Source organism: Takifugu flavidus, unplaced genomic scaffold (assembly GCF_003711565.1).
Source record: "Takifugu flavidus isolate HTHZ2018 unplaced genomic scaffold, ASM371156v2 ctg417, whole genome shotgun sequence".
NCBI lineage: Eukaryota > Metazoa > Chordata > Actinopteri > Tetraodontiformes > Tetraodontidae > Takifugu > Takifugu flavidus.
The window spans coordinates 3,646-21,947 of NW_026622036.1; the positions used below are offsets into that span (position 1 = coordinate 3,646).

At 40.1% G+C, this 18,302-nt stretch overlaps 1 long non-coding RNA gene across 1 annotated transcript; it reads right to left on the reverse strand.

Annotated features, from left to right (window-relative positions):
- Positions 1-8,589: 8,589 nt before the first annotated feature.
- Positions 8,590-10,264, reverse strand: LOC130520535 (uncharacterized). Its single transcript, XR_008948903.1, has 2 exons — positions 9,766-10,264; positions 8,590-8,914 (listed from the first exon to the last, which is right to left on the reverse strand). It is a non-coding gene; the product is annotated as an uncharacterized LOC130520535 (long non-coding RNA).
- Between the last annotated feature and the right edge of the window lie 8,038 nt (positions 10,265-18,302).

An 18,302-nucleotide genomic window follows, 5' to 3' on the forward strand; every position in this document is an offset into this window, starting at 1 on the left:
TGATCATGTTGAATTTACCTCTGTTTTGAGAACTTGTATATCCTGACCAAAAGTGATGGTTTCCCCACGAGAAAACGTCAAAAACGTCATAATGTGAGCGCAGCATGAGTTTTTAGGTGATCATGTTGCATTCACCTCTGTTTTGAAATAATGTATCTCCTGACCAAAAGTGATGGTTTCCCCACGAGAAAACGTCAGAAACGTAATAATTTGACCGCAGCATGAGTTTTTAGGTGATAATTTTCATTCACATCTGTTTTGAAATAAATGTATCTCCTGACCAAAAGTGATGGTTTCCCCACGAGAAAACGTCAGAAACGTCATAATGTGAGCGCAGCATAGTTTTTCAGATGATCATGTTGCATTCACCTCTGTTTTGAAATAAATGTATATCCTGACCAAAAGTGATGGTTTCCCCACGAGAAAACTTCAAAAACGTCATATTGTGACCGCAGCATGAGTTTTCAGGTGATCATGTTGCATTTACATCTGTTTTGAGAAACTTGTATCTCCTGACCAAAAGTGATGGTTTCCCCACGAGAAAACGTCAAAAACGTCATAATGTGAGCCAGCATGAGTTTTCAGGTGATCCTGTTGCATTCACCTCTGTTTTGAAATAAATGTATCTCCTGACCAAAAGTGATGTTTCCCCACGAGAAAACGTCAGAAACGTATTTTGACCGCAGCATGAGTTTTTAGGTGATAATGTTGAATTTACCTCTGTTTTGAAATAAATGTATCTCCTGACCAAAAGTGATGGTTTCCCCACCGAGAAAACGTCAAAAACGTCATAATGTGAGCGCAGCATGAGTTTTGAGATGATCATGTTGCATTCACCTCTGTCTTGAAATAAATGTAATCTCCTGACCAAAAGTGATGGTTTCCCCACCGAAAACTTCAAAAACGTCATATGTGACCGCAGCATGAGTTTTCAGGTGATCATGTTGCATTTACATCTGTTTTGAGAACTTGTATCTCCTGACCAAATGATGGTTTCCCCACGAGAAAACGTCAGAAACGTCATAATGTGAGCGCAGCATGATTTTTCAGGTGATCATGTTGAATTTACCTCTGTTTTGAGAAACTTGTATATCCTGACCAAAAGTGATGGTTTCCCCACGAGAAAACGTCAGAAACGTCATAATGTGACCGCAGCATGAGTTTTCAGGTGATCATGTTGCATTCACCACTGTTTTGAAATAAATGTATCTCCTGACCAAAATGATGGTTTCCCCACGAGAAAACGTCAAAAACGTCATAATGTGAGCGCAGCATGAGTTTTTAGGTGATCATGTTGCATTCACCTCTGTTTTGAAATAAATGTATCTCCTGACCAAAAGTGATGGTTTCCCCACGAGAAAACGTCAGAACGTAATAATTTGACCGCAGCATGAGTTTTTAGGTGATAATGTTCATCACATCTGTTTTGAATAAATGTATCTCCTGACCAAAGTGATGGTTTCCCCACGAGAAAACGTCAGAAACGTCATAATGTGAGCGCAGCATGAGTTTTCAGATGATCATGTTGCATTCACCTCTGTTTTGAAATAAATGTATATCCTGACCAAAATGATGGTTCCCCACGAGAAAACTTCAAAAAACGTCATATTGTGACCGCAGCATGAGTTTTCAGGTGATCATGTTGCATTTACATCTGTTTTGAGAAACTTGTATCTCCTGACCAAAAGTGATGGTTTCCCCACGAGAAAACGTCAGAAACGTATAATTTGACCGCAGCATGAGTTTTTAGGTGATAATGTTGAATTTACCTCTGTTTTGAAATAATGTATCTCCTGACCAAAGTGATGGTTTCCCCACGAGAAAACGTCAAAAACGTCATAATGTGAGCGCAGCATGAGTTTTCAGATGATCATGTTGCATTCACCTCTATTTTGAAATAAATGTATATCCTGACCAAAAGTGATGGTTTCCCCACGAGAAAACTTCAAAAACGTCATATTGTGACCGCAGCATGAGTTTTCAGGTGATCATGTTGCATTTACATCTGTTTTGAGAAACTTGTATCTCCTGACCGAAAGTGATGTTTCCCCAGAAAAACGTCAGAAACGTCATAATGTGACCGCAGCATGAGTTTTCAGGTGATCATGTTGAATTTACCTCTGTTTTGAGAAACTTGTATATCCTGACCAAAACTGATGGTTTCCCCACGAGGGAAAAACGTCAGAAACGTCATAATGTGAGCGCAGCATGAGTTTTCAGGTGATCATGTTGCATTCACCTTGTTTTGAAATAAATGTATATCCTGACCAAAAGTGATGGTTTCCCCACGAGAAAAACGTCAGAAACGTAATAATTTGAACGCAGCAGAGTTTTCAGGTGATCATGTTGCATTCACCTCTGTTTTGAAATAAATGTATCTCCTGACCAAAAGTGATGGTTTCCCCCGAGAAAACGTCAGAAACGTCATAATGTGAGCGCAGCCATGAGGTTTCAGATGATCATGTTGCATTCACCTGTTTTGAAATAAATGTATATCCTGACCAAAAGTCATGGTTTCCCCACGAGAAAACTTCAAAAAAAAACGTCATAATGTAACCGCAGCATGAGTTTTCAGGTGATCATGTTGAATTTACATCTGTTTTGAGAAACTTGTATCTCCTGACCAAAAGATATTTTCCCCACGAGGAAAACGTCCAAAAACGTCATAATGTGAGCGCAGCATGAGTTTTCAGGTTGATCATGTTGAATGTACCTCTGTTTTGAGAAACTTGTATATCCTGACCAAAAGTGATAGTTTCCCCACGAGAAAACGTCAGAAACGTCATAATGTGAGCGCAGCATGAGTTTTCAGGTGATCATGTTTGATTTACCTCTGTTTTGAGAAACTTGTATATCCCGACCAAAAGTGATGGGTTCCCCACGAGAAAACGTCAGAAACGTCATAATTGTCACGCAGCATGAGTTTTCAGTGATCATGTTGCATTCACCTCTGTTTTGAAATAATGTATCTCCTGACCAAAAGTGATGTTTCCCCACGAGAAAACGTCAGAACCCGTCATATGTTGATGCGGTTCAAACACCTGAAACACGAGAAACACAAATGAGGCAAAGACAACAGTTTGGAAATTTACTTGCAAGGAGAACGGAGAGATGTGCTCAGTTACAGATCTCCAACACGTTCTGACGCACACCTCCCGCCATCCTTGTTTTATTGAGATTAGGAGGTCCCTAGTTACAGAAGTCAAATGTGTCTAAGGGAGGGGGAAAACACAAGATAGCAGGTCTCCAACAGAGCAAGAGACTGTAAATCATAATGGTGAGATTATACGTAGGCCTTCACTGTTTTGATTAGCTTAGCTCACAAACAGCACATTCTTCTATATCAGACAGATTAAGAGAACATCTCCTGTGTCATGCTCTGCAGCTCTGTCTCCAGTCAAGGCCACTTCTCCAACAGCCGCCGCATTTCTGTCGCCCTCGACCAGAGAAGTTCGAGTTGACATATCAAGCATCATGAACATTAAGCATTAGCAAATAATAAGAAACATTAAGTAATGAGAGACAATATAACAAGAATAAGGAATATAACAAGGCAAAAGCAAATAAGAGATAACTTTACATAATGGATCTAACATTTCCCTCCTGTTTATCACATATTTGCTTCAAATTCTCATAGTCATTTAACAATCTCTTCCAGTAGATTTTCAAAGTCATGTTTATGAACACAAATACATTTACACTCAGGGGAAAATTAGCTCAATTCACTCGTAGTCTTCAGAGTCTGTAGTCAAATCCAGCTCGTCTGTAAATTAAGGGATTCAGCCATTCGGTTTTTCCATGGGAGCGATAGCTGTGGTGATAAGGCGGTTAATAAGAGAACGCAGGCAGGGAATACAACAACATCCACACAAGGTAAGGATTGCAGCAAAAACAGCTACAGAAATTAGAATAGATGTAACCAATGTCTTATACTTCCCAAACACATTCATCCACTCGTCCCACATCGCGGTCTTTGCTCCTGAGTGCTCCTTCATCTTGCTGTTCAGGGGGCGAGGCCTTCTATGGCCAGTGTGAGACTCCCATCCGACGCAGTGTTGTTAGGAATGAAGGTGCAACATTGATCTCCGAACAGCACACACACACACACACACCACCTTTCTCAGCTAACAACATATCCACTGCGATCCTGTTCTGGAATGCCATAAGGGAAGTAGCCGACAGTTGGCTATGAACAGCCTCAAAACCGCTCTGAGTCCAATTTCCTAAACGTTGAACATTGTAATGGATGTAGTTGATTCTGTCTACGTTCTTATTTATTGTACACCACTAACAAATAGAAGATTCAAAACCAGCAGCTACTTGATCCACTAATTTATACCATTTGGAACACTGCGTGGAACACCGCGTGGACACCGATAGCATCAATACATGTAGGAACATTATACGTAGGAACATTTTCAGATTGCCATGCAGATCTTTTGTTACGACGCCACTGTTCAGGCATAAATCTATGCGTGTGAGTGACTAATTGATCAGCTGACGTAGGGAACACAGAAATTAGCATAAGAAGTGTTTTTAAGCACATAGTCCTGTAGCTCTCATAGGCAATGTATCAAACAGTCTCTCATCCCCACACCACCAGAAATAAAATAAATAACAGAGACACAACTTCAGAACATTATAATGCATGCATGAACAGCAGGGTGCAACAAATGAACTTTCCAACAGACAAAAAACATACATCATTTTACAGTAAGAACAGTTTTTCGTTTTGCATTGAAAATTGTATCAGAGCTACTTTCAGAACGAACAAGCGATTAAAGAGGTGTTAAAGAAGTGAAGCTGAAATAATGGAGCTGGTGAGCTTCAGGTGAATGAAATTTACAGGTCAAATACAGCATAAGAGCTGACCTGCTGTTGCCACATTGGTCCTTTAGGTTGTTATTTGCACTTTGCTTGTCAGGCCGTATTTTGGTAACATTCAATCTTAACAAATAAAACACAAACATATAAGAAAAACACACTCTCCCAAACATTTAATTGCATTCTGTAGCCACTTGGGAGTCATTTGAACTTATTTGATTTCAACTGAGTTGGAGACTTTGTATAACTATTGTGATTATCAGGAATACTATGATTACAATTAGCACCGAGGCTAGTATGCTACAGCATCAGCCAATCTTCTGTATTTCTCTCCTTTTTTTTTTTTTTTTTTAAATTATCTTTTGTTTATTTTACCCGCTGCTGTCCTTGTGATGTTTATGAAATCGGTACACTATTTATGGACCATAACCTGTTGAAGTAGCCTCCCTAAATGAGTCGGCGGCTCTTAAAACTTCACTGACTTTCGGGTCTACCCAGACTCTATTCGTCTAAGTCCACCCTATTATCAGACTTTGCATCACCTTCCCGGTTGGAGTTTTCAACAGAAATGACCTTCTTGCAATGACTGAGGTGTACCCAGGTTGATCTTTCAGCTATTTTAGCAGCAGTAGGTGTAGACAAAAGAACTTGGTCAGGTCCTTCCCACTTAGGAGAATACCAGTGTTTTGTTTTGTTTTTTTGTTTTTTACGCTTCTCACTAGGACCCAGTCGCCTGGCTCCACCGGTTGGATTTTCTGTTGGGAGACAGAGGGCGTCTCAGTTTCATGACCTTGCTTTTGTTTTTCTAACATTCTTCTCAGCTAGATTAGACTCATCATTTGTCTCCCAGTAGTTTTTGAACTGAGGAAGCCTGTACGGTCTTCCAAATAAGATCTCATAAGGAGTTAGGCCTGCGGTGCTTGTAATGTTTATATAGAGCTTAGCCAAATCAACACATTGTCCACGGTCTCTCCCGTCTCTTCCATGCATTCTTCAGTCTGTTTTTAATAGTGCCATTAGCTCTTTCAACTAAGCCTGCGCTCTGAGGATGATAGGAGCAATGGTGTTTTAAATCAATATGAAACATAAACACTGATCTTTTAATGAACAATTTGATTTTACAAAATGAGTACCGTTTCCAAATTAAATGTCTCATCCCTCCTGTTGAGACATGTGTTACACCATGGCTCAATATAGCAGCATATTTACACAGATTTTTTGGTAGGATAGATTTTCCTGCTGGTCATACATAGATTATTCTTTTAAGGTTGCTCATTTTTCTTTGATGAGCCATCTACAAACAAATGCTCCAGCTTTTAAAGGTTGATCTAATCACTTCTACTTTTTGCAGTTTGTTCAGCTAATTCTTGGCAGTCACGTGGTTCTCCGTCATCTGTTTTGTGCCTTTCCTATGTCTTTCCTATGGCTATGTCTCTCAACTTACTTTGTTTTCTTATGAGGCAAATTAATAAAACACAGGACTAGCAGAGTTCTCCTATCAACTCTTTCAATGGCTTAGTCCTCCATTCACACACAAACACAATTTCCTATTTTCTTAACTTAATTATGGCTAAGTTATAACCTACTTAATTAATGGCTAAGTATAAACAACACTATAGAAGCACTCGTTTCCACAGCCATAGATGCTGCGATTACAGCTTTCACACAGTGTGGAAGAGCACATGCTACAGGGTCAAGTTTAGACGAGAAATATGCTATTGGTTTCATTTTAGTCCCACATTGTTGAGCTAAGACCGAGGTCATAAAATGTCCTTTGCAATCAACCATCTGAACAAAAGGTTTGCTGTAATCTGGCAGGCTAAAGCTAGCTGTGCTCGACACTAAAGCTTCTTCTATGTCACGGAAGGCCTTTTCTGCGTTTTCAGTCCATTTTAGTGAAGAAGTCATTTTTAATCTTCTTCATACATCATTTTTGCAACGGTGCTGTAATTTCAGCATAATTTGGCACCCAGTTGCGGCAATAATTAGTTAGTCCTAAAAAGGACATCATTTGCTTTTTAGTTTGTGGTTTTGGAGCTTGCAAAATAGCTGTTTTACGGCCTTCTATGATAGTTCTTCCTCCTGCACTCAGGTTGTGACCCAAGTACTTTACTTCAGTTTTGCACAGCTGTAGTTTACTTTTGCTTACTTTATGGCCTTCTTCTGCTAGATGTTTAAGAAGTGCTATGGTGTCTATTTTACATGCTTCTAAGGTTTCAGATGCTAATAAAACATCATCTACATAAATCAATACTTGACTCCCACTGGGAGGGTGAAATTTAGCCATACTTGCTGTCATTATCTGAGAATAAATAGTTGGGCTTTCACAATAACCTTGGGGTAATCTGGTGTAAGTGTAACGTTTGCCTTCATATGTGAATGCAAACCAAAACTGACTGTCTTTATCAACAGGTACAGAGAAAAAGGCATTGCTGATATCAACTACAGTAAAAACTTTAGCTTTCGGATAAAGAATTCAGGAGCGTATATGGATCTGGAACGCAGGGAGCTCTCTGTATTACTGCATCATTTACGGCTTGTAAGTCCTGAACCATGCGCCATCCTGCAGATGGGGTTTGTTTCTTTACTGGAAAAATGGGAGTATTACATGGTGAATCATCACATTTAACGAGAACTCCTGCTGTGATCAGATCATGTATTACAGGTTTGATGCCCTCACGAGCGTCCGTTTTTAATGGATATTGCCTCACACGAGGCCTGTACTCGCTTTTAGGTCTAATTTGTACTGGTAATACTCCTTTAATTAATCCTACATCAGAGGGTCCTACTGACCACAATTTAGTGGGTATTTCTTCAAGCCAATCTTCCTCTTCCTGTGTCAAAAGGACATCAGCCATGATTTCATCTTCTAGAAAATATCATCGTCGTTCATAGCGGATCATGTCACCGTTGTTGTCATCATGCAGTCCGCTGTTGCTCTGAAAACTTTAGTCATTCTGGCTTGATATTCTTCGAAAAGCTCATCCTCTCTTTGTTTAACACGGTTAATTTCCACATAATTTGCTCTCTTAGCGAAACAATTTCGAGTTCTTAATACAAGAGCATTGACTCTGTTTGTCAATTCACCATCATCATGTTTTAGCACCTCATTTTTTTTTTTTGTTTTGTTTTGGATTCCAGTCTCCTCTTACATGAGTCCAGTTAGAACCCAGAGCTGTCATCCAGATCTGTTGAACCTCTGCACCATTAAGGTGATAGGCTCTTCTCACATTTTCCATACCTTCTATAAAGAGTTCTATGTCTTCCTTATGGGAAGGCACACCTTCTATGGCTTTTTTAACATCCTCCATTGTCCAAGTTCTATAGACTAGCATTACAGGTTGGTTTGTTTCAGCATTTGGATTAGCTACTTCAATCATGGGGTACATGTCTTCCATTGGAGGAGTGCTCGTTTCACTTAGATTATTCAATTTTGGGACTGCTGGAGTCAGTGCTTGTCCTAATGCTTTTGACCACGCATACCCAAAGGGCTGCGCTGAGCGTGTAATTCTAAGTGTATCAGTGGGTGGAGGGTCTAATGTCTGTGGTGTATATGTTGGTGGCAATGCACACGATTCACGAAGGTCAGGATACAAGCCTCCCACCCCTGCTGCTCTCTGTTCTACATCCGCTTCCCCTTTCTCTGCCGACTTCTCTGTTGCCTGCTCTGTCTGTCTGTGCGCGCGTCTGCTCACTGCGCCTGTCTCATCATCCTCTTTCCTGTGAAACATTAACTGTTTGTTCTCAACCTCGTCCTTTCCCTCCTTTGCCTCCATTTTCAACTTACTTTGTCCCTTCTCTCTCCTTAACGCTAACTGCAACCAAAACTCAGTATCCTCATAACCGCATTTTTTCATCTTTTTCGGATTATTTTTAGTTCGCTCTTTTATTTCATCTTGTAGGGCTGTTATTTGTTGTGAATTTAGCTGTCCTTTGAACCCATAATCAGTTATCCACTTGTCTAAATACGCGCTTTCTTTGGATTTTGTCCGTCGATGAATTTCCAATCCTTACACCGCAATTCATCTCTGGGCCTTTGTTTACTTTTACTTGTCCCCATTTTTTTTTTTTTTTTTTTTTGTACTTTTAGCTCTACTTTTCTATCTGCTTTTTATTACGATTTTTTTTATTTTCTTTTTTATTTTATGAGTTAACCTTATCCTAATTTACCGTTTTTTTTTTTTTTTGTTTTTTTTTTTTTTTATTAGGATTTGGTCCAGTCTTGCACATAGGGTGACCTAAAACTGGGATGTTGATCTCAGTGGGGTGATAATTAATCAAACCGTTGTGGTACTTCTCACTTCAACTCTTTCGAGTGGAGAGTCTTGCCTCTGCATCCACAAGGGCCTTATCACTTACAGTCCCACTGCTTTGGTATGATTGAAAATACCTAGTGGTATTTAACAATCCTTTCACACTCACAATCACTCTTTTGGATGATTTGTCGTGACTTAATTTCTTTTTCACGTGGCCAGGACTCCCTCGCCCTGCCTTGGTACTGCCCTTAGTACTCTTGTTTACCTGCCATTGACTAGTATTCACAGGGTTTGTTTCTCATTGCGTCTTACAGAGGACTTTCGGGTTCCTCTCTCCCCCAAAACACTGCCTTAGTGTCTATCGCAATTTTTACATTAAGTCCCCGACAATCATCATCACACACACACTTTTGAATTCAAGACATGCTCACCACTGTTCCTTTTCCTCCTGGAATTCCGTCAACCATCAGGGTCCAATCAGTGAGCTGAAGCCCAGTCCCGGAAAGGGTATCTTAGGTCGCTTTGAGGCGGCCTGCCGTGGCCACGGTCTTTCCTGAGGTTCAGCCTCACCCACCGGACCCTTCAGGTGTGTTGGAATCCGGCTCGAAGGACCAAAATGTTAGGTTCAAACAACCTGAAACACGAGAAACACAAATGAGGCAAAGACAACAGTTTGGAAATTTACTTGCAAGGAGAACGGAGAGATGTGCTCAGTTACAGATCTCCAACACGTTCTGACGCACACCTCCCGCCATCCTTGTTTTATTGAGATTAGGAGGTCCCTAGTTACAGAAGTCAAATGTGTCTAAGGGAGGGGGAAAACACAAGATAGCAGGTCTCCAACAGAGCAAGAGACTGTAAATCATAATGGTGAGATTATACGTAGGCCTTCACTGTTTTGATTAGCTTAGCTCACAAACAGCACATTCTTCTATATCAGACAGATTAAGAGAACATCTCCTGTGTCATGCTCTGCAGCTCTGTCTCCAGTCAAGGCCACCTCTCCAACAGCCACCGCATTTCTGTCGCCCTCGACCAGAGAAGTTCGAGTTGACATATCAAGCATCATGAACATTAAGCATTAGCAAATAATAAGAAACATTAAGTAATGAGAGACAATATAACAAGAATAAGGAATATAACAAGGCAAAAGCAAATAAGAGATAACTTTAACATAATGATTCTAACACATGAGTTTTCAGATGATCATGTTGCATTCACCTCTGTTTTGAAATAAATGTATATCCTGACCAAAAGTGATGGTTTCCCCACGAGAGAAAACGTCAAAAATGTCATATTGTGACCGCAGCATGAGTTTTCAGGTGATCATGTTGCATTTACATCTGTTTTGAGAAACTTGTATCTCCTGACCAAAAGTGATGGTTTCCCCACGAGAAAACGTCAGAAACGTCATAATGTGAGCGCAGCATGAGTTTTCAGGTGATCATGTTGAATTTACCTCTGTTTTGAGAAACTTGTATATCCTGACCAAAAGTGATGGTTTCCCCACGAGAAAACGTCAGAAACGTCATAATGTGACCGCAGCATGAGTTTTCAGGTGATCATGTTGCATTCACCTCTGTTTTGAAATAAATGTATCTCCTGACCAAAAGTGATGGTTTCCCCACGAGAAAACGTCAAAAACGTCATAATGTGAGCGCAGCATGAGTTTTCAGGTGATCATGTTGAATTTACCTCTGTTTTTAGAACCTTGTATATGCTGACCAAAAGTGATGGTTTCCCCACGAGAAAACGTCAGAAACGTCATAATGTGACCGCAGCATGAGTTTTCAGATGATCATGTTGAATTACCTCTGTTTTGAAATAAATGTATATCCTGACCAAAAGTGATGGTTTCCCCACGAGAAAACGTCAGAAACGTCATAATGTGACCGCAGCATGAGTTTTCAGGTGATCATGTTGAATTTACCTCTGTTTTGAGAAACTTGTATATCCCGACCAAAAGTGATGGTTTCCCCACGAGAAAACGTCAGAAACGTCATAATGTTACCGCAGCATGAGTTTTCAGGTGATCATGTTGCATTCACCTCTGTTTTGAAATAAATGCATCTCCTGACCAAAAGTGATGGTTTCCCCACGAGAAAACGTCAGAAACGTCATAATGTGAGCGCAGCATGAGTTTTCAGATGATCATGTTGCATTCACCTCTGTTTTGAAATAAATGTATATCCTGACCAAAAGTGATGGTTTCCCCACGAGAAAACGTCAAAAACGTCATATTGTGACCGCAGCATGAGTTTTCAGGTGATCATGTTGCATTTACATCTGTTTTGAGAAACTTGTATCTCCTGACCAAAAGTGATGGTTTCCCCACGAGAAAACGTCAGAAACGTCATAATGTGACCGCAGCATGAGTTTTCAGGTGCTCATGTTGCATTTACATCTGTTTTGAGAAACTTGTATCTCCTGACCAAAAGTGATGGTTTCCCCACGAGAAAACGTCAGAAACGTCATAATGTTAGCGCAGCATGAGTTTTCAGGTGTTCATGTTGCATTCACCTCTGTTTTGAAATAAATGTATTTCCTGACCAAAAGTGATGGTTTCCCCACGAGAAAACGTCAGAAACGTCATAATGTGACCGCAGCATGAGTTTTCAGGTGATCATGTTGCATTCACCTCTGTTTTGAAATAAATGTATCTCCTGACCAAAAGTTATGGTTTCCCCACGAGAAAACGTCAAAAACGTCATAATGTGAGCGCAGCATGAGTTTTCAGGTGATCATGTTGAATTTACATCTGTTTTGAGAAACTTGTATCTCCTGACCAAAAGTGATATTTTCCCCACGAGAAAACGTCAAAAACGTCATAATGTGAGCGCAGCATGAGTTTTCAGGTGATCATGTTGAATTTACCTCTGTTTTGAGAAACTTGTATATCCTGACCAAAAGTGATAGTTTCCCCACGAGAAAACGTCAGAAACGTCATAATGTGAGCGCAGCATGAGTTTTCAGGTGATCATGTTGATTTACCTCTGTTTTGAGAAACTTGTATATCCCGAACAAAAGTGATGGTTTCCCCACGAGAAAACGTCAAAAACGTCATAATGTGACCGCAGCATGAGTTTTCAGGTGATCATGTTGCATTCACCTCTGTTTTGAAATAATGTATCTCCTGACCAAAAGTGATGGTTTCCCCACGAGAAAACGTCAGAAACGTCATAATGTGAGCGCAGCATGAGTTTTCAGGTGATCATGTTGCATTTACATCTGTTTTGAGAAACTTGTATCTCCTGACCAAAACTGATGGTTTCCCCCGAGAAAACGTCAAAAACGTCATATTGTGACCGCAGCATGAGTTTTCAGGTGATCCTGTTGCATTCACCTCTGTTTTGAAATAAATGTATCTCCTGACCAAAAGTGATGGTTTCCCCACGAGAAAACGTCAGAAACGTAATAATTTGACCGCAGCATGAGTTTTTAGGTGATAATGTTGAATTTACCTCTGTTTTGAAATAAATGTATCTCCTGACCAAAAGTGATGGTTTCCCCACGAGAAAACGTCAGAAACGTAATAATTTGACCGCAGCATGAGTTTTTAGGTGATAATGTTTCATTCACATCTGTTTTGAAATAAATGTATCTCCTGACCAAAAGTGATGGTTTCCCCACGAGAAAACGTCAAAACGTCATATTGTGACCGCAGCATGAGTTTTCAGGTGATCATGTTGCATTTACATCTGTTTTGAGAAACTTGTATATCCTGACCAAAAGTGATGGTTTCCCCACGAGAAAACGTCAGAAACGTCATAATGTGACCGCAGCATGAGTTTTCAGGTGATCATGTTGAATTTACCTCTGTTTTGAGAACTTGTATCTCCTGACCAAAAGTGATGGTTTCCCCACGAGAAAACGTCAGAAACGTCATAATGTGACCGCAGCATGAGTTTTCAGGTGATCATGTTGAATTTACCTCTGTTTTGAGAAACTTGTATCTCCTGACCAAAAGTGATGGTTTCCCCACGAGAAAACGTCAAAACGTCATAATGTGAGCGCAGCATGAGTTTTTCAGGTTCATGTTGCATTCACCTCTGTTTTGAAATAAATGTATATCCTGACCAAAAGTGATGGTTTCCCCACGAGAAAACGTCAAAAACGTCATATTGTGAGCGCAGCATGAGTTTTCAGGTGATCATGTTGCATTCACCTCTGTTTTGAGAAACTTGTATCTCCTGACCAAAAGTGATGGTTTCCCCACGAGAAAACGTCAGAAACGTCATAATGTGAGCGCAGCATGAGTTTTCAGGTGATCATTTGCATTCACCTCTGTTTTGAGAAACTTGTATCTCCTGACCGAAAGTGATGGTTTCCCCACGAGAAAACGTCAGAAACGTCATAATGTGAGCGCAGCATGAGTTTTCAGATGATCATGTTGCATTCACCTCTGTTTTGAAATAAATGTATATCCTTACCAAAGTCATGGTTTCCCCACGAGAAACTTCAAAAACGTCATATTGTGACCGCAGCATGAGTTTTCAGGTGATCATGTTGCATTTACATCTGTTTTGAGAAACTTGTATCTCCTGACCAAAAGTGATGTTTCCCCACGAGAAAACGTCAGAAACGTCATAATGTGAGCGCAGCATGAGTTTTCAGGTGATCATGTTGAATTTACCTCTGTTTTGAGAAACTTGTATATCCTGACCAAAAGTGATGGTTTCCCCCCAGAGAAAACGTCAAAAACGTTATATTGTGACCGCAGCATGAGTTTTCAGGTGATCATGTTGCATTTACATCTGTTTTGAGAAACTTGTATATCCTGACCAAAACTGATGGTTTCCCCACGAGAAAACGTCAGAAACGTAATAATTTGACCGCAGCATGAGTTTTTAGGTGATAATGTTTCATTCACATCTGTTTTGAAATAAATGTATCTCCTGACCAAAAGTGATGGTTTCCCCACGAGAAAACGTCAAAAACGTCATATTGTGATGACCGCAGCATGAGTTTTCAGGTGATCATGTTGCATTTACATCTGTTTTGAGAAACTTGTATCTCCTGACCAAAAGTGATGGTTTCCCCACGAGAACGTCAGAAACGTCATAATGTGACCGCAGCATGAGTTTTCAGGTGATCATGTTTAATTTACCTCTTTTTTGAGAAACTTGTATATCCTGACCAAAAGTGATGGTTTCCCCACGAGAAAACGTCAGAAACGTCATAATGTGAGCGCAGCATGAGTTTTTAGGTGATCATGTTGCATTTACATCTGTTTTGAGAAACTTGTATCTCCTGACCAAAAGTGATGGTTTCCCCACGAGAAAACGTCAGAAACGTCATAATGTGAGCGCAGCATGAGTTTTCAGATCATGTTGCATTCACCTCTGTTTTGAAATAAATGTATATCCTTACCAAAAGTGATGGTTTCCCCACGAGAAAACGTCAAAACGTCATATTGTGACCGCAGCATGAGTTTTCAGGTGATCATGTTGCATTTACATCTGTTTTGAGAAACTGGTATCTCCTGACCAAAGTGATGGTTTCCCCACGAGAAAATGTCAGAAACGTCATAATTTGACCGCAGCATGAGTTTTCAGGTGATCATGTTGAATTTACCTCTTTTTTGAGAAACTTGTATATCCTGACCAAAACTGATGGTTTCCCCACGAGAAAACGTCAGAAACGTCATAATGTGAGCGAGCATGAGTTTTCAGGTGATCATGTTGCATTCACCTCTGTTTTGAAATAAATGTATCTCCTGACCAAAAGTGATGGTTTCCCCACGAGAAAACGTCAGAAACGTCATATTGTGACCGCAGCATGAGTTTTCAGGTGATCATGTTGCATTCACCTCTGTTTTGAAATAAATGTATCTCCTGACCAAAAGTGAATGGTTTCCCCACGAGAAAACGTCAGAAACGTCATAATGTGACCGCAGCATGAGTTTTCAGGTGATCATGTTGCATTCACCTCTGTTTTGAAATAAATGTAGCTCCTGACCAAAAGTGATGGTTTCCCCACGAGAAAACGTCAAAAACGTCATATTGTGACCGCAGCATGAGTTTTCAGGTGATCATGTTGAATTTACCTCTGTTTTGAGAAACTTGTATCCTGACCAAAAGTGATGGTTTCCCCACGAGAAAACGTCAAAAACGTCATAATGTGAGTGCAGAATGAGTTTTTCAGGTGATCATGTTGAATTTACCTCTGTTTTGAAATAAATGTATCTCCTGACCAAAAGTGATATTTTCCCCACGAGAAAACGTCAAAAACATCATAATGTGAGCGCAGCATGAGTTTTCAGGTGATCATGTTGCATTACATCTGTTTTGAGAAACTTGTATATCCTGACCAAAAGTGATGGTTTCCCCACGAGAAAACGTCAAAAACGTCATAATTGAGCGCACAAATGAGTTTTCAGGTGATCATGTTGAATTTACCTCTGTTTTGAGAAACTTGTATATCCTGACCAAAAGTGATGGTTTCCCCACGAGAAAACGTCAAAACGTTATAATTGTGACGCAGCATAGTTTCAGGTGATCATGTTGCATTTACATCTGTTTTGAGAAACTTGTATAATCCTGACCAAAACTGATGGTTTCCCCACGAGAAAACGTCAGAAACGTAATAATTTGACCGCAGCATGAGTTTTTTAGGTGATAAGTTTTTCACATCTGTTTTGAAATAAATGTATCTCCTGACCAAAAGTGATGGTTTTCCCCCCACGAGAAAACGTCAAAAACGTCATATTGTGACCGCAGCATGAGTTTTCAGGTGATCATGTTGCATTTACATCTTTTTTGAGAAACTTGTATCTCCTGACCAAAAGTGATGGTTTCCCCCGAGAAAACGTCAGAAACGTCATAATGTGACCGCAGCATGAGTTTTCAGGTGATCATGTTGAATTTACCTCTGTTTTGAGAAACTTGTATATCCTGACCAAAAGTGATGGTTTCCCCACGAGAAAACGTCAAAAACGTCATAATGTGAGTGCAGCATGAGTTTTCAGTGATCATGTTGAATTTACCTCTGTTTTGAAATAAATGTATCTCCTGACCAAAAGTGATGGTTTCCCCCCGAGAAAACGTCAAAAACCGTCATATTGTGACCGCAGCATGAGTTTTCAGGTGATCATGTTGCATTTACATCTGTTTTGAGAAACTTGTATCTCCTGACCAAAAGTGATGGTTTCCCCACGAGAAAACGTCAGAAACGTCATAATGTGAGCGCAGCATGAGTTTTCAGGTGATCATGTTGAATTTACCTCTGTTTTGAGAAACTTGTATATCCTGACCAAAAGTGATGGTTTCCCCACGAGAAAACGTCAAAAACGTTATAATGTGAGCTCAGCATGAGTTTTCAGGTGATCCTGTTGCATTCACCTCTGTTTTGAAATAAATGTATCTCCTGACCAAAAGTGATGGTTTCCCCACGAGAAAACGTCAGAAACGTAATAATTTGACCGCAGCATGAGTTTTTAGGTGATAATGTTGAATTTACCTCTGTTTTGAAATAAATGTATCTCCTGACCAAAAGTGATGGTTTCCCCACGAGAAAACGTCAGAAACGTAATAATTTGACCGCAGCATGAGTTTTTAGGTGATAATGTTTCATTCACATCTGTTTTGAAATAAATGTATCTCCTGACCAAAAGTGATGGTTTCCCCACGAGAAAACGTCAAAACGTCATATTGTGACCGCAGCATGAGTTTTCAGGTGATCATGTTGCATTTACATCTGTTTTGAGAAACTTGTATATCCTGACCAAAAGTGATGGTTTCCCCACGAGAAAACGTCAGAAACGTCATAATGTGAGCGCAGCATGAGTTTTCAGGTGATCATGTTGATTTACCTCTGTTTTGAGAAACTTGTATCTCCTGACCAAAAGTGATGGTTTCCCCACGAGAAAACGTCAGAAACGTCATAATGTGACCGCAGCATGAGTTTTCAGGTGATCATGTTGAATTTACCTCTGTTTTGAGAAACTTGTATCTCCTGACCAAAAGTGATGGTTTCCCCACGAGAAAACGTCAAAACGTCATAATGTGAGCGCAGCATGAGTTTTCAGGTGTCATGTTGCATTCACCTCTGTTTTGAAATAAATGTATATCCTGACCAAAAGTGATGGTTTCCCCACGAGAAAACGTCAAAAACGTCATATTGTGAGCGCAGCATGAGTTTTCAGTTGATCATGTTGCATTCACCTCTGTTTTGAGAAACTTGTATCTCCTGACCAAAAGTGATGGTTTCCCCACGAGAAAACGTCAGAAACGTCATAATGTGAGCGCAGCATGAGTTTTCAGGTGATCATGTTGCATTCACCTCTGTTTTGAGAACTGTATCTCCTGACCGAAAGTGATGGTTTCCCCACGAGAAAACGTCAGAAACGTCATAATGTGAGCGCAGCATGAGTTTTCAGATGATCATGTTGCATTCACCTCTGTTTTGAAATAAATGTATATCCTTACCAAAGTCATGGTTTCCCCACGAGAAAACTTCAAAAACGTCATAATGTGACCGCAGCATGAGTTTTCAGGTGATCATGTTGCATTTACATCTGTTTTGAGAAACTTGTATCTCCTGACCAAAAGTGATGGTTTCCCCACGAGAAAACGTCAGAAACGTCATAATGTGACCGCAGCATGAGTTTTCAGGTGATCATGTTGAATTTACCTCTGTTTTGAGAACTTGTATATCCTGACCAAAAGTGATGGTTTCCCCACGAGAAAACGTCAAAAACGTTATATTGTGACCGCAGCATGAGTTTTCAGGTGATCATGTTGCATTACATCTGTTTTGAGAAACTTGTATATCCTGACCAAAACTGATGGTTTCCCCACGAGAAAACGTCAGAAACGTAAACGTAATATTTGACCGCAGCATGAGTTTTTAGGTGATAATGTTTCATTCACATCTGTTTTGAAATAAATGTATCTCCTGACCAAAAGTGATGGTTTCCCCACGAGAAAACGTCAAAAACGTCACAATGTGACCGCAGCATGAGTTTTCAGGTGATCATGTTGCATTTACATCTGTTTTGAGAACTTGTATATCCTGACCAAAACTGATGGTTTCCCCACGAGAAAACGTCGAAACGTCATAATGTGAGCGCAGCATGAGTTTTTCAGGTGATCATTTGCATTCACCTCTGTTTTGAAATAATGTATCTCCTGACCAAAAGTGATGGTTTCCCCACGAGAAAACGTCAGAAACGTCATATTGTGACCGCAGCATGAGTTTTTCAGGTGATCATGTTGCATTCAC